We start from the raw sequence: 17,980 nt of genomic DNA, 5'->3' as shown, positions 1-17,980 counted from the left end.
GACAATAGTTGCCAAAAGTTGACAGAAATAGCTATTTCCTTGTACTGTAACGGGACTACTGTGAATTATCTTCATGATGTACATGGATATACTTCAGGATATCTTATTTAATGGGTGTCTTTAGCGAAAGATCTATAGGGATATATCGATGGGGATATATCATTTCGGTCTGGAGCCAGAAAGGCTTTAATTCGTTTTGCTACAGATATAGTTCCCTTCTATGCTCCTTACAGATGATATGGGATGGCTTAGCCTTTCCATCTCTCTGGATGTTGTTTGTTTCTTGGCATCGTCCCGAGCACGTATCAGACAGCGACGGAAGCTCCTGATGCAGCTGGGACCCACCCTGCTCGACTAAAGATAGAGAGCAGGACATCATGTAGAGATGTGGATGATTAGGGTATACATACACCACCACATACACCTCACTCCTGAATCCCTGAATCAGCTTCCTTAAAACCGTCAGCATCCTCCTCCCTCCCTCCTTCTGTTTCTTTCTCTCTCTCTCTGTCTGTCTGTCTCTCTTTCTATATCTTTCTTACTCCCTATCTATTTCTCTTCCATTCTCTCTGTCTCTCTATCTGTCTGTCTCTCTTTCTATATCTTTCTTACTCCCTATCTATTTCTCTTCCATTCTCTCTGTCTCTCTATCTGTCTGTCTCTCTTTCTATATCTTTCTTACTCCCTATCTATTTCTCTTCCATTCTCTCTGTCTCTCTATCTGCCTGTCTCTCTTTCTATATCTTTCTTACTCCCTATCTATTTCTCTTTCATTCTCTCTGTCTCTCTATCTGTCTGTCTCTCTTTAAATATATCTTTCTTCTCCCTATCTATTTCTCTTCCATTCTCTCTGTCTCTCTATCTGTCTGTCTCTCTTTCTATATCTTTCTTACTCCCTATCTATTTCTCTTCCATTCTCTCTGTCTCTCTATCTGTCTGTCTCTCTTTCTATATCTTTCTTACTCCTTATCTATTTCTTTTCCATTCTCTCTGTCTCTATCTGTCTGTCTCTCTTTCTATATCTTTCTTACTCCTTATCTATTTCTCTTCCATTCTCTCTGTCTCTATCCGTCTGTCTCTCTTTCTATATCTTTCTTACTCCCTATCTATTTCTTTTCCATTCTCTCTGTCTCTATATCTATCTCTCTCTCCTTCACTCTACCTATGTCTGTCTTATTTTATTGACCCTTATCCCCTAGTGATTTCTCTTTCTCAACTTCTTCCTTCATTTGTTTACCCCACTTAATTCTCTGTCTCGATCTATATGTCTCTTCATCTTTCTTTATCTCTCTTCCCCTCTTTCCCTCTCAATCCTCTTTTTACCAGTCTATTTATTTTATTCCGCTTATCTTCTTTCTCTTGCTGAAACTCTTTTCTCCATTTTAGTCTGTCTTTACTTTCTCTTACTCTTCTCAATCTCTTACCCTCTATATCATTGTTTGTCTCTTCAGTCTCTCGTTTTTATCTCATTCTATTCTTGTCTGACCTCCCTCACCCAATTTCTCCCAGGGATTTTATTTCTGCGGGCAGAAATTAACAGGGCATTCCCTTTTCATGTTCTCTTATTTTCTATGTTTCTGTTCATTTCCTCATTCTCCCTTGTCACCTGTCTCACCCTACCTCAGCCTAACTAAATTGCACCAGCCCTCTAGAGTAATGTGGAATATTAATCAGGTTTTAAGCCCAACCTCTTGCTGCCATGCATCGTCATCCACATGTGGTGGTCGAATGATCTTCATAGTGACACCAAAGTGACACTCGGTGGATCATCAAGGGCTTATGACACATGCTTCTACGACATGTACTCCGCGGTATTTATCTTCACTAACCGAATTCCTTACTTCAACCCTAGTGGACTGTACATAACACTATACCTAACACTAACCAGGGAGGTGTTTCTAACTCTCATATCCCTGCCTTAACCCTAAACCCGAATCTAATCTAAAACCTAATCACAACCCTACGCTCAACCCTAACCCCATACTTTTGACAAAAGAGAAATTAGTGATCCAGGATTCTCTTTCCTGGGATTGGATTGTGGATACAGGTCTGTGGAAAATCTCCGACAAGGAAAATAGAAATAGATTCTTAACTTTTCAGGTGCCCATTTTAGTATGACAAAATATATCGATAAGTCCTATCCCCCAAAACATATCTTTAACAATTTATTTTTCTTCACATTTTCACTTGCCATTTTAGAATTCTCTGAAGCCACCCCTTCCCCTTCATATAATAGAAAATATTCTCATTTGTTTTGGATGTCTTATAAACATTGGGATGACAAAAATGCACAAATTTCAGCACATATTGCAGAGAAATTGAAGCCTTGAAGTTAAATCGAAGATGTTGCGAGGATTTCAAAAAATCTACAAAGAGCCCAAGTTTAAAAGTAGAGAGATACTCAGCCTGGAGATACTTATTGATTTTTGTTGTCCTTGTTTGTATTTTTATGTCCAAGTTTTTATAGCAAGATATATTGAAAATCTTGATGAAACAGAGAGGAACTCAAGCGTATGTTTAATAGGGCGTTCCTCGAATAGTATGTACCCCGACTTTGTCAACAAAATTATGAAAATCGTAAAGTCCATACAATTTTTGAATGGGTTCGGTCACTTTCACTATAAACGATCTATAGAAGAAAAAAATGAACAAAATTAATAAATCATCCCAAAATAGCTTTGGAAGTCAATTTGAACACCTTCCGTTTTGGCATGGTTGGAGATATTTTGAACAATCACTCATCTTTTGAGGTCCATTTCTTGCTCCGGTTTGGGTCCATCAGTCCAGCTGATGATATGAGGAAGGGAGAAGCTTCCTTGCGTTTCATATTAGATATCAACAGCTGTCCTTGGGTTAGGGCATTCCCCTCGTTAACCCATTTCATATTTGAAAGCCATCTACAAGGACACCGTTCATGCAGGTGCATCTAAATATACCATGCGTCAGATGGCAAGTCCAGCTCAAAAGCAAGTTAATTCGATCAAAACCAGAAAAATAACAATCAGATCCAGTATTTCCAAAATTTGCGGAATTTTTGCTCGTCATGTAGAGGTGCCATCAACACTTTACTAAATAGAGATGCGAAGGTCGCGAATTCGAGTCCCGGCGCGGCACTAGTGTCCTTTTCAAAAGACATCAATCTAAATTTGCCACTCTTCATCCACGTGTTAATAATGGGTACCGGTAGGAAGGATTTCCTTGAACGCTGTTAGCAACGGAATCGGTACCCTGGCGAGAGCCGGGCTAATATTGGAGTGACTTGATGAGCACCTTGCATAGCGGATATCTCCAATTTATTATAATCAAAAGGATGTGAGAAAATCAAAGAAATGTTTTCATAGTACACATGTACATACGACTTTTAAAAAAAATGTGAAGACCGATCGTCACAGACAAACTGGCAACTTGGTCGATACTGCATTAATGTCATGAGTATTCTACTGACCGCATAATTATGACTGTAATGTTGTCTATATATTTCCATTTTTAAGATACTGATATTGAGATGGTGGAGATTTATTTCGTTACGATCCCTACATAAATTCTATTTTGTATACAAACATGACAAATTAAATTATTGTTTTCAAGTTTATGAATAAGAATACTTATGGTACACACTCAAAAATATCATACAATTTTTTAATTCATGAAGAATGGAAGGTATATAGACACCTTTCCAGGTATGATTTCATCACTCTAATATTATTGTTTCCTGACGAATCCTCTAAAGTTTCTCAAATTATAATTATCAGCAAATATATGAAAATAATGTATTCACTCGATTAGGATCATTATATTCTACTATTTCATAATGCAGTGATGAAAGTAGTGTCAGATGCTTGCATGTAAATATAGATTGCCCAGGCAGGCTTATGCAGGTCAATTTACTTATTTGAAAATCCCTTTAAAATTATATAATCATGTTTATGCAGTATTCTCCAACCGACTTCCCTGGACTTCTTTTGAATGATGAGTAGAGGCCATAAATAAATTATATGAATTGTATGGATTGTATACTAATTTCGCATACATTTTCTTTTACTTTTTTTTCTTATAAATTCGAACCAGCCCATCAAAATAATGATCGCACAATTATCCTTGGCACACTAGTTGCTGCCTCGACAGCTATTTGATTTCTTACTCTTCACTCCCTAACAAAAAGAATATCAATGTATGTTTAAAAGGCGGGCTTATATTTTAGTATAGAAGTTGGTTGGAAGAAAGAATTTACAAGAAACTTTCATTTGATTTGATAAGCTGAAGACAAGACAGTAAATTATATTGTATGTCTAGTGGTCTAATACTATTTCTATTTGAGGGATGTCTAACCTGGTAACATGTCAGAGGCTGTCGGCTCATTTCTATTTATATCATTGGTACACTGACGGCATTATAGAAGTACACATTAATCAACATGTCATAAAAACCAGGTGGATATGTTTTAATTCTATGATTCATAGGACGAGCTGCCAATTCCCTCCACGCCTATATCCATGTGTCGCGACCCCCCCCCCCTCCCCCCCCCCCCCCCTCGCCCCCAACCCTCTCTCTCTCTCTCTCTCTCTCTATTTCTTTCTTTGTGGGGGAGGGCTGCCAGTGTTTTATCTCGTTTTTACTATTCAGTCTATCCTTGGAGGGGGTGTGGTTCTCTTGTTCGACAGCTCCTAAATTGCTCTTTAAGTTTAATCCTCCTACTTCACTCTCTTTCACATCGTTCTATTTTTAATTCAAATTAAATTACATTACGTAATTCAGTACTGCCCATAATGAAGATGTCACGATTCTGTGACATAGTGCCAAGTTTAAACTCATATTTTGAATCATGCCCTAAAAATATAACATTCGTTTAAATTTCGCCAATGAGCTGCGGCGATGACGATGCTGATATTGGAAACCTACCTCAAATCCAACTAAAGTGACCATATAATTTTCTACGTTATGATCAATACCAACTGCTAACTGGTGTCATGAGAGTGAGTCCCAAATGTACTTGCCACTTTTCCCAAGTCTTATAAATACGTCATTGAGGGGAGTCGCTAAAGACCCCCCCCCCCCCCCTGAAGTGTCTATCGGCAAATGTATAATAATTTACGGCAAGTATGGTACCTTTTTAAAACTATTATCAGGAAATTATTCTACTCTGTCTCTGTATGCCTTTTGTAACCATTGTAAGATTTTGCTTATTAAAAAATGTATAGCAAACTTTTCGGAAAATCTATTCTCCTTTTGGATGCTGGATAAGATCATTATAATCACCAATCACGTTCTATTTACGTATACTTTGCCTTTCCAATAAGATTCGAACGATTTTGAGTTGAACAGATTCGTCACCGAGAAAGAAAAAAAAAAAAACATGGTTCGATGCCTTCATTGAACCCTTCATCACCTTTTACTTTTTTGTCAGGATAGTGTTACAGGGCGAGAACGGGGGCACGGGGCACCCCCCCCCCCCCCACAGGCGCACGATTTGGCAGTCATGCCCGGAAATAGTTGAACAACCTTTCTTTTTTTTCTTACGCTTTTCTCCCTCCCTCGTCTCGCTCCTCTCTCTGTCTCTCTCTGTCTCTCTCTCTCTCTGTCTCTCTCTCTCTCTCTCTCTCTCTCTCTCTCTCTCTCTCTCTCTCTCTCTCTCTCTCTCTCTCTCTCTCTCTCTCTCTCTCTCTCTCTCTCTCTCTCTCTCTCTCTCTCTCTCTCTTTCTCTCTCTCTCTCTCTCTCGCTTGTCAGAACCTTTTTGGGACATGTGCCCGCCCCTTCGAAAATGAACACTGGTGCCGCCCCCTGTGTGTTGGGCGTCTGTCGCATACGATTACCTCATGTTACATGCACATCATACCCCTTGACGTCCATTCCACGTCATAAGACTCATGATCTCGTATTTAACATCGACTGACAGAGAAAAAGTCTTTCAATCCTTGAACTGGATAAAAAAATCTTTCAACAGAATCTTTGTTTTTACTGAGTGGTGAAATGACAAAAAGTTTTAAAGAGACAATTAAAAGTTCCCCTTTACCCTCCACTGACTGATTTTATCATTGCATTTTAAAATCAAATCATTTCACGAATTTCATTGTTTTCCTGTGAAAGTCCTTGAAATGTCCTGTATCGCGCAACATACAAAGAGAATCTGTCAATTTTTGAGCAGGCCTAGTCAAAATATATGTGTTTTTTTTTTTTTTAAGTTTTGAAAAGAAAAAAGTCTCCCTTTTGTCTAAGAATATCAATTTTTCATACTCGCACATTTAACGATTTCATTCTGTTCCCGTTTGTACCATAATCTTTATGAATCTAATATTGGCCTGTATTACGTAAGATACGAAGGAAAACAATCTGATAAATATTCTTAAAGAGTAGTAAAATAGTTTTTTTTTAATTCCCCTTTTCCCGTCGCACGAATATGAGTATCATTACATTGCAACTTAAACCACTGATTTCCCGCTCTCACTCTGTTCCTTGAGTGTAGGGTAATCTATTAGTCCTTAAATATCTAAAATTGGTCCGTCTTGTGCAATTGAATCGTCAAGATCATTAGAGAGGTGCAACTTGTTTGAGCCCCACCCTGATATTGCCTTCTCGTACTTTTTTCTTTAGAAGTATCTAACGACATGTTCATATTTTCATGTTTTGTCTTTTCAAGGATAATAATAATTTGGTTACAGATCTCAAGTAGAGGATATTCATAGCTACAGGGGCGCACGGTGCTACATGCCGCCGCCCCCCCCCCCCCCATCGAAAGGAAAGCAAATAGAAGACAAAAAGAGGATAAGGTGACATAATTATATAGGGAGAGCAAGGGGAAAAGGGGCGAGAAAAGAGTTGATGGATGGGACCCCTCCCTCTATAATACCAGCGGCATTGTAAATTCGTATTTCAACTGTTATTGTTAGTAAAACCTGCCCCCGTCTCTGATAGCAGAGCCATCTCAAAGGCTAAACACATGCTACGCAACTGCCAACTTGTGGGATCACGAAGAAACACTTGTTATTAATTTCTTTAAAAGGCCTCGTGCTTATTAATCCAAAATATGATAATGCTTTTCTTTTGTTCTGTAATTTGCAGAAAAGAAATCGTATCTTTCCAGAGGTGTTATCAGAATATCACATTAAGTTTCAAAATAAGAGATTACGAAAACCTTTAATTCAACCGTCTGTATTTTGTTCATTCCAGCTTTCAGACATATAGGGTAATAGAATACATGGACATTCAAATAGGCCTAAGATATTGGTACGTTATGTACTTTAAATAGCTGCAACCAATGCCAACTACATAGTGCATTTCCAGGCAAACTTTTATACAAAATATTGTTTGCACTTTGCAAAGAGATCGTAATATTACCCTCACGGAAATCGGTACAGGTACAAAATAGATCAGGGTTAAAATAAAGAAATATTCACCGAAAAGGGGAATATATCAGATCATGTATCAATCTTACTGTGAAATGTAATAACCACACGATCTGCGAATTACCGCAATAGCAGATCGGATTTGGGCGCTTTAAAATCCGCAACTTTTCCTGAATGTTGTTTTAATAGTGCTGCTCACACTATATATTTCTTTTTTTAGATAAAAAAAAAAAAGGTGTCATTTGGGGACTAGAGTATCATCACTTTTACTAGTATCTTTAACAACGTTACGTTAGCCTTACTTTCGTTGACGTTACTTTTGAAGACGTTTTGGTTATGAAGTCAGCATCGAGTGATGAGCGTGAGGAGTCACTTCTTGAGAATTGGGATACAAATTCTATCAAAAAGGTCAGTTATTCTGTTTATTGTGTTTAACATTCATGACCGTTTTGATTTATCTGTTTATATTTGTTTCTTCACAACCATTATTGATCACATGCGACCTACTGAATTTAATGTTTTGTTATGATTTTGTTTTTGATTTACTAATTTCTTTAACTGGTATTGATGTTATGTATTCACTGATATAAGATTTTTAGTAAGTGTATAATTATTTGGGGATACTGGATGGAAGACATTCCCAGAAGGCTTTGACTGCCGTATGACCAGACGACCGAAATCCAGGGTATTCTTCTAGAGCTCCTTAGGCATCACCTCAAATTTTCCTGGAAATTTGCAGAGATTTACACGATTTACAACGATTCCACACACTTTCCTATCCTTGCCTGTAAGTCCAAGAATATAAGCATGGTAAGGTAACAAAGACAGAGAGATAAAAAGAGTGGAAATGGAGATACAGATAGAGAGAGAGAGAGAGAGAGAGAGAGAGAGAGAGAGAGCGGGAGAGAATGAGAGAGAGAGAAAGAGAGGGGAGAGAGAGAGAGAGAGAGAGAGAGGGAGAGAGAGAGAGAGAGAGAGGGAGGGAGACAGAGAGAGAGAGGAGAGAGACAGAGAGAGAGGGGGAAGAGAAAGAGAGAGAGAGAGAGAGAGAGAGAGAGAAAAGACAAAATAGTTATTATATACTTCTAGACTTTTCTTGGTAATGATAATTTTTTATTGAATAACTTCAAAGAGAATATAGGTTTATTTCTTTAATAACTTGATCTTTAGCTAACGCACTTACCAAACATAATTCACGACCCTTGGAACTTTCTCTTTATTCAGATTATCATTACTATATAGCACTGTTGTTTGATTTTGCGTCTTATCATTTAGATGTTGAAAAATACTATTCAAATATCGGATTTGATCTAATTTAATACTATATACCTATTGGCAGAAACCTATTATATACACCTTGGCCCTGTCTTATAAAGAGTTAATATCTTAACTTATTTACGATTGATATCAATCGCAACTATGTACATAAGAGATAGTAGACTGCAAACTTGCGATTGATTGGAGGACTTGCGATCGATTTGTTTTGTTTTGATTGGGTTTTAAGGTAATTCAGTCCCAATTGACTATTTATGCCCTTTATGCCTAAGATCATCTTCAACTCGCCGTGCGTAATGACGAAGAACTCAACAAGCAACTCGTTTTAAGGCAGGGCCCTGGATGGCGAGAATCTAACCTTGTTTAAAGATGTCAGCACCGAGCACGGATTGAACCTGGATCTCGTGTATGAGACCGAGCATTTACCAATAAACTACATTATACCCGAGTAGAAAACGAACAGTGCTTAACCAACTCTCATCCTATAGTCTTTAATATTGGTAACCATGGTTACACATCCCTTCAAATTCCTCTGGCTATATTCGCAAACCAGGAAAGTACACAGAGATTACGTTACATTCTATCTTGATCATCTAAAGATTATAATTTATTTAAGGAATCTTCTGTCATCTCCTTCAGAGGGATTGAAATGGAAAAGGATACAGATATAAATTGGGGGTTTACACTCTTCCTCAAAAAACGGTTCACTAACTATACACAAATTGAATGTGCTCTTGTCTATAGCCTGTTACTTTCTATCGATCTTTTAGTCTACTCTCTCTACTCTCTACTCTCTCTCTCTCTCTCTCTCTCTCTCTCTCTCTCTCTCTCTCTCTCTCTCTCTCTCTCTCTCTCTCTCTCTCTCTCTCGCTCCGCTCTTTTTTTTCTACTTATACCTAATTATACTTAAACATAATGTTAACAAAACTGGTTTCAGCACTTTATCTTATTATATTGAATATGATTATTCATCAATTGATTCACTTATCCATGATGTCTACTTTTATTCACTTGTTTTTATTCATCTATTTATTTCATGCTATTCATTGGATTCCATATATATATATATATATATATATATATAATATATATATTAATTCATTCAAATTTATTTATTCATTCATATATTAATTCTATATTTATTTATTTATATATTTATGTGTTCATTTATCAAGTTATTTATTGAACGAACTATAACCGTTTCAAATTGGAAGTGAAGCCTATAACTATGTTAATGTTTCAAGAACATTTTCTAATTTTCTTTTTTACTTTTATTTGCAAAGCTAGTTGTTTTATTTAAAAACAGAGGATGGGCTAGTGTAATTCTAAAATGCTTCTAAATATATTTTCAATAGTCATGACTCTTGAGTGATCTTTAATTATTTCATGATTTGAATTTTGGAAGAGAGCCCAATAAGAATTCAGTATGTGCTTTACGTCATTATGACGCGCGTCACATTCGATCACATGAGCTTTTCCCTTCCTTGGTCATGCATGCGTTGTCGAATGTTAGAGATTTTCTCAAAGTCAAAGGAGCACAGGAGTTATATATGTTCATATAATTATGTACGAACTTTTATCAGCACTACCTTGTGCTCCGTAATGCTCGAATACAATTCTTGGCTTTGTATCATTTTTGAGAATGTAGAAAAAAAGCTGAACAACAAGACAAACTTAAATCTCATTAAACAAAATTTAAATTTAATTATTGCTTTGTCGATAATCTTCCTGCTTTTAATACGCAATGCCTCTACACATCATTGAACTAATTTCATTAATGACCTACGTCAAACCACCCCCCGAAACACTACAACAACAAACAAAAAATTAAACAAAACTAAATTAGTATGATCAAATTATAATGGAGTTAAAACGTTGACTAGTGTGCTTCACAATAATCTTAAAAATTTGTAGATACAAGTATTATGGAGTCACACATAGAAACATGATTACTATCGAACAATTGATAAATATGAATGGCCAAAACCTTGCCAATATTATAAGTATCCATAAGCATAAACATCTTCTTAACGACATAATTCATATTGCGTTAATTAGATTTTGTAATTTTCCCCATTGCCAAAACCCAGTAAACTGCAGACTGTATAACGTTAATTGGACTACCGAAGATTGTGTTTTAATTTATGCATGTGAATCTTTCGACGGGTCAGTTTCGCTTCATTCTCCGGCCCCGAATATTACACCTCGTCGGCGTATTAATATTTAAGATAAGTCAAAGTTTCACGCCCGTGCAAAATCTCTAATGGAAACTCAGAACAAAAACAAAGAGAGAGACTTGATTTTATTTTGAGCTTTTTCATGCAGTCACGTGTGCTTGGGACACTCATAATTTGAAGAATGAAAACTCCAAAACTCCGAAGCTCTCGTGCGTCATTACCTTGTAAAATGGTTGCCTTCATCAGCTTCTTCCCCTTCACTACTTACTGCAAACTTCCTGTCAGATAGCTCCGTTCCCTTTTTATGGACACGTTTCCACTTTCGCCACTTTAATCCAAAGAGCTCTAACATTACGCGCGCCTGATTTGCGACCGTCATGACAAGTTTAATGATATTCCCCATGCCCAGATAAAATATATGGAAGTGGGAATGATTGTTTCTGTATCATAGGTATAGATCATGCCAAACTGTTTCATCCCCCGGTCTGTGTACACTTCTAGCATTTAAATGACAGATATATTTTATTTTTTCTTTAATTTTATATAACCGTTTCAGTCACGTGGTCTCTAGGAAAGTTTGGAAAATGTGCCGGATATAAGTAATACAAGTCACTCTAAGAGCCATAATAAGTCAAAGTCTTACTCGTATGTTGTCCATGCAAACGTCCCCCGCTCTCAGTATCCCCCTTTGCCAAACTTGCTCGCTTTACCTCAGACCTATATATGAGCTTAGCAACTCCCGGACGAACCCCCTTTTAGTAAAGACCTCCCCACAGTCGGCAGGCCTCTGTAAGGACGGATCAGCATACGACAAGAAATGCCCGGGAAATTCGTCCAAAGATTTCAATTTTGTTCATGAGCTGGTGTTAAGCCATATTATTATTAGGTAACGGCCTGAGTTCAGTGAAAGCTTGGATTGCGCATGGCTCTTCAAGGTTTAATATAACCATATTAAGGTAACTTTAACGAGACGATTATCGTGATCAGCTGCCTGGATTACAGGTGAATTTTGAGATCAATAAAAGGATAAGATTCGGATACCGCTATCATGCCGAGAAGGGAAGACACCATAGATCTGGTAAGTACTAAGTAATCCTTGTAAAAATAAAATAAACAAACATCATAAATTATTTTTGTTTATCTTGTAAGTACCATATTATCACCTTTCGTCCCTAGTCCTCAGATGAGCGACGGTGTTATCAGGGGACAAAAATATACATCTCATATCTCATTTAGGTTTTATTTGATGATGAAATGTATATTTTGCATAGTATAATGTCCTATCGTGATGTGTGCTGGCAAAAGAATAATAAATTAAAAATAGATGTAAGAAAATAAACATGATAACAATAATGACATACAATAATTATTAACTGTTTTTAGTAAATATTGTAATGCATTATACAATCACGTCTGTTTTATTACATTGTCTACAGGTGTGTGAAGGAATTTCAGTTCGTACTGCGTTCCCTTATCGTTGTGATATCTATCTGGAATAACAGGCTATTAAAGCTTCCGTGATGTGTAACACGTTTAATTGAAAGCGGCGTTAATGACCTATCCTCAATAAGGCGTTTCCGATGTACACCCTCCCGCTTTGCATATTGGGGGAAAACAATCATAAACACCATTTATTTATTTTTTGTGTTGAGTTTACTCTAAAGTTCATATTTGTGTCAAGAGAAATGCAAGAGATTTATTCTTATTGCTTGAAAAAATTGCTGAAATGTTTCCAAATTTTCTGGGAATTAAGTGCCTTGGGGAAGCATCCCCACACTCCCTATCCACAGCCCAGCATGGTACATCGAGCTGGGGGCACAGAAATAAATTAAAGAACCTTTTATGACATAAGTGTGTCTGAGAAAAAAAAATCATAGTGACATAACATTTTGGTAACGATTCTTTTTCGCTTTTAAATCTCTGCGCCCCCCGGTTTAAGAACCCTGGATCTTCCACTGATATATTTCGCCCCTCCATCCCCCCACCCACCCCCCCCCCCCCCCCAATCGATTTCTGGATAAATCTCTGTATAAGGACTATACCTAAATGAACATAAGCCGTGATATCATGATGTTTCTTATCGGCTCCTAAAACAATAATGAACCTCCATCTCCTATTGATCCCCCGATGTCGTGAATCTTTCCACACCGTTGTTAAAATTCTATCTATATCTTCTCCTTCAACCATTTATACTCCTGACGTACTTCCGATCTCCCCTACTCCTTTCAAATTGAGATTTCCGACGTATTAGACGCAACAGGGCATAACCTGATAGCTTTGTCCCAATTGGCTGTCTGCTCGCATAGGATGATGGGAAGGGCTTTGCTTTAAAGGTATATAGCATCAGACATGTAGCATCAGACATTAATCTGATTGACCTTTATACCAATAGAGTCCACTTTAACAGAAAGCCCCATTGCAGAAGCAATTATGGACTGGTTGACCCAGCAGTATATATTTTACTGGAAACCGGAATATATTAGAATCAAACATGACTTGTGTCTTCTTCCTTTTTTGCCTTGAATGGAAGTTGGAGGCCTAAATATGGTTCTGAAAAGTGACTTCATTATTAGGTGTATGTACTCTCATAACAATTTCAAATAAAATTGGGGCAATGAGCTAGAAAAGGCCCTTAACTACTGGGATATCACAGTCATACAGATATTGAATAGTTGAATATAGGAAAGATTGTGTTCAAACTTGAAATTATAGTTTGACGGTAGAATATTCTGATGTGATTTTATATAATCTTACATAATTTCTATATATATCATATACTTATGATATATGATATTATAATACTGTGTTAGTTGATACTCTCGGTCACTGGAAATTCTATTGTTAATCTTTCGTAAGTGAATAAATTTCTTCTAAGAAATATCTCGCATGATAATCATTTACATAAATTTCATCTTCACTAAAGGGCGGTAAAAATAGGCAAAAATCAGAAAACATTGCTGCATCTGATAAGAAACAGAAATAAACATATGATACCACGATGACCAACTCCCTGTAGATCATAAACGCCTAAAAAAAAAGAAACAACGCCTACGTCATTCAACAAAAAAGGGGAAATCCCCTTTTATACTATAACGTCATGACACGGTTAAGAGTGAATTATGGGAAGGCGACAAACACGGCAGTAAGATCAGATAATGCCATGATGAATTATTTCCTTGAAGAGATGTTTTATTGATTTAGTTGTTTGATTGTTTGTTTGTTCTCTGTCTTGTTTTAGAAGATAATGTTGATGGATATTACGGTGCCTCACTGTTGCGTATATTATTGTAATTAATAGGTTGCTACAAGTTATTACTTGCTATACTACTGTTGTTACTTGTTACTACAACTACTACTACAACTACTACTACAACTATACTACTACAACTACTACAACTACTACTACTACTACTACTTCTACTGCTACTACCACCGCTACTACTACTACTACTACTACTACACTACTACTACTACTACTACTACTACTACTATATACTACTTCTACTACTATACTCCTCTCTATCTTTTCCATCTATCTTCCTTCATACACTATGATCTTTATTGCATTCCTCCTTCACAGCAAACAAAGTTAATAATGATAATGATGATGATAATAATGATAATTATTTATTTTAAACAAATATGCCATACTTATATCACAGAGGTGTCACTATACAATGTCACTATACGATGTACAGTCATGTACATAGAACATGCACAAGTCCACACAATATTATTTATAGATCTGTCCTGATGGCAGATATTTGACCTTATACTACAAATTAAGTGATTAAAATCACGACTTATGAGGGCTTTCAAATTTTCAATCATATCTTAAATATGCCTCACATATAATTAGCAACGGTCACAAGTACATTAGTATAGCTTTAGTCCTACGTGTGACATTTTAGCAGCGAGGCTGTTTTTCTAGGCCAGTCAAATACTGAAGGTCGATTAAACTGTAGTGCCCTTGATGTTCATAATTTTGTCACTCTTTGGTTTTTGATTTTCCAGAAAAGGATTACAGTTTGATTCATCAATGAAATAACATTCCAGAACATTACAACCTGTAATCAGCAATTGATTACAGGTTGTAATGTTCTGGAATGTTATTTCATTGTTTATAAAAGAGTTTCATCAGGATAGTGGTAATAGTGGTTTGAAAATTCTTGGAAAAATTATACCTGTTACAGTTTCGATGTGATACAAGATCTGTCAAACTATTTTCATTTTCCCCCAATACCTCGTACAATAGTTTAATGACACATTATCCAGTGATTGTTATGTCTCTCTGATGTGGGAAAATCAAGAAAGTTAACTGAAATAGGAAAAAGCTGTAAATGATACCGACTTCCTCGTTTCTAATTAGTCTCATCTTAAAGTGCCCTAGATAACTGTGCTTAATTATGAATCATAATTTCACCGAAAGCCAGCCTCAACAGCATTGGACAAACATACTACATCCTGTTTTTCTGCTCACTCGAAAACCTCTCTGAGAAAAAAATTATGTCACGTATTGTCTGCCATCAGCTCTACCTGTTCATCTTTGTTCAATGTAGATAAAAAAATTATTGATATTGTGTAAAAATATTGAACAATTTTGTTTTTCAAAAAGTTTCCTTCTACGGAAAAGAAAATGTCAGATGCCAATTGTTTCATTAAGGCATTATTGTTATTTTGTATTGCACAAAACATATAAAATCATTAACTATCATTTTTCTAAATTCCCTTTTGTCTTAATTATGTTTATGAATACTAAATAGTCATATAGATGTCGATTGTTTCATGTTTTATGTTTTTTCTTCATCTAAACGATTTGCCTACAGGTTGTGAATATCTTGAACAATCGTTAAGTTTATCATGTTCCCATCATGAATAGTCAGAATCTGTTTGTTTAATTGTGTTACTCTCTTCAGCTCACATTCTATATCTAATTAATTATTCGTCCTGGACAATGCACATTTAGACAATGGACATGAATTATGTTAATTAGATCAGATGAATTGAATTGAATTGAATTCTTGCCAATTCCTGATGTGCTGTTATCCATTCACTTTACAAACATATTTCTAGACCGTGATAGTTTTAGTGAAATAAAGAGAGAATAGACACGAGTGTGTGTAGGTACATCGGTGTTATCAAACTATAATATTTCTCTAAAGTGTAATGAATAAAACACAAGCTAAGTTTTATAGACATAGCTCATTCACAAATAATTTTTGCGTTTTACGAATAATCTTGGGATTTTAATCTCTAGATCAGCATTGTAGTTCCGACCCCCCCCCCCCCAACAAAAACTGTTAGGCCCCTATAAACCATATTTCAATTAACTATAGTTAGTTTATTTTTTGTTGATGCAAAGATATTCTGCAGTTTTTGGTTTAGGTTGTTGTTTGTTTATTTGAATGTTTTTTTTTTGTGGGGGGGGGGGGGGAGTCTGTTTACCTGTGGTAACTTTGTCTTATTGTTTAAGTAGCAGGATAATTATGTAACTATAAACAAGACCAAACATTACCTGTATTTTATTACAAAATAAAATCGGGTAATACAGTTAGATAGGTCATCTGCATTCTGCACAGTAATTGCTTTTAATTAGGTTACAGTGAAGTCTAAGCTTAATTGTGATTATTAATAATAATAATAATTACAGTGCTTATATAGCGCCTAACCCTTCTTTGTCAGAAGTCTCTAAGCGCTCTACAATAATGCAGCATAATTACCCTGGCTTTAGCAGTGCAGCTGTTACGCGCGCTGCGTTTCAAGGAATAAATTCCTACCAGGTACCCATTTACTTCACCTGGCTCAAAAAATGACTAACTCATCGACCTTTTAATGTTTAAATGACATTCAGTAGTATCAACATTGTCTAACTATACAATAGAATGAAACAATTCACAATGATATAAATCACATTGTGCCTATTGTCTTAAACGTCTGTGTGACGTCACAATAGAGTCATCATTACATCATATCCTTTGGCATCAATGTTTGAGCTGTATAATCCTCTGAATAATTAAGGGTGGATTATGTTAATGACGACAGTTTGTTGTAAGAAAGTTCAAGAAAAACAATTGCAATGAGAAAAACCAGATACTTTACATTTATTCAATGAATGCTTTACGATGTAGTTATTATTTGAAGTAGTGATTTTCTAGACATTAGGAGTGTAACTGATTTTGTATGGTTGTCCAGATGTTTGTGATTAAAACACTAGGAAGAAACAAAGCCAGTCCGGATGAAGTTTTGTATTACTAAATTGTGCATAACGGAGAATTGTTAATAACCAATTACTCAAGGAATTCATTAATTTTGTTCATGTCGTCTTATAAAATAAAATTCTGAATAAATTTAAATGACTTGTTTTGCGCAACTATGCCCCCGATATAAAGGGCGAAGCCCTGTCTAAAGAAGGGGAAATTCTGAATTAACATGAATTGCGGAAATTTTGTTGATCTATTTTAATCCACACCTCGACAATTTAATAATTTCGCAAGCATGAAATGGACATTAGAATTATTTGAAATACATGTACTATAAGAATAACAAAATTGGTAACCGAATCGCGTTTTGAAACTAGTCCTTACTTCAGTTGAGACAAATTGCATTCAAAAAGTGAAATAATGTACACGGTCGTCATCTGAATACTGAAGAAAAAAAAATTGTAATTAATTTGGGATGTTTCAATTGAGCAAATACTCCATTTATCAGACCTATACTAGATATTGCAGTTTTGGTTCATGTCATAATATGGTTATTTTGAACTCACTTGGCAGCATCCAGAAAACTTCCGTTTTTCAGTCCATATTTAAGACCGGTGTGCCTCAAAATAGATGCATTCTGGATCCACTCCGATCACCCGCTAATAGTTTAATTATTTTTGTATTGACATTTTGGCAGTCATGGTATCTGCGGAGTCTGAGCTGAGCGGACGCAACTGAATTATCGCATTCTGTATAAGGATTTTCTCAAATTGGCAACAAAAAGTGAAACGGATGATGAAAGATGTAAAGCCAAATTTCCGTCGCTATTTACTAGAAATATTACGTTTTTAAAACGAAATTTAAAAAGTCAGCTGCAATTAGAAAAATGTAGAACTGTACATAGCAACAGTCAAAGTTTAGAAAAACGTTAATATTTTGGTAACCTTGTCCGTCATCGCTCTCTTTCATATTATATTTACCTTTATT

General features: G+C 36.0%; 1 protein-coding gene across 1 annotated transcript in view; it reads left to right on the top strand.

The window, feature by feature from the left end:
• Window positions 1-17,980, top strand: part of LOC115919332 (aminopeptidase N-like) — a 55,545-nt gene that overhangs the window by 2,211 nt on the left and 35,354 nt on the right. The window lies entirely within an intron of this gene.

Source organism: Strongylocentrotus purpuratus, unplaced genomic scaffold (genome assembly GCF_000002235.5).
Source record: "Strongylocentrotus purpuratus isolate Spur 01 unplaced genomic scaffold, Spur_5.0 spur5_scaffold_6, whole genome shotgun sequence".
Classification (NCBI taxonomy): Eukaryota; Metazoa; Echinodermata; class Echinoidea; order Camarodonta; family Strongylocentrotidae; genus Strongylocentrotus; species Strongylocentrotus purpuratus.
The sequence above is the reverse complement of the archived record's forward strand: the minus strand, read 5'-3'. Positions and strand labels throughout refer to the sequence as shown.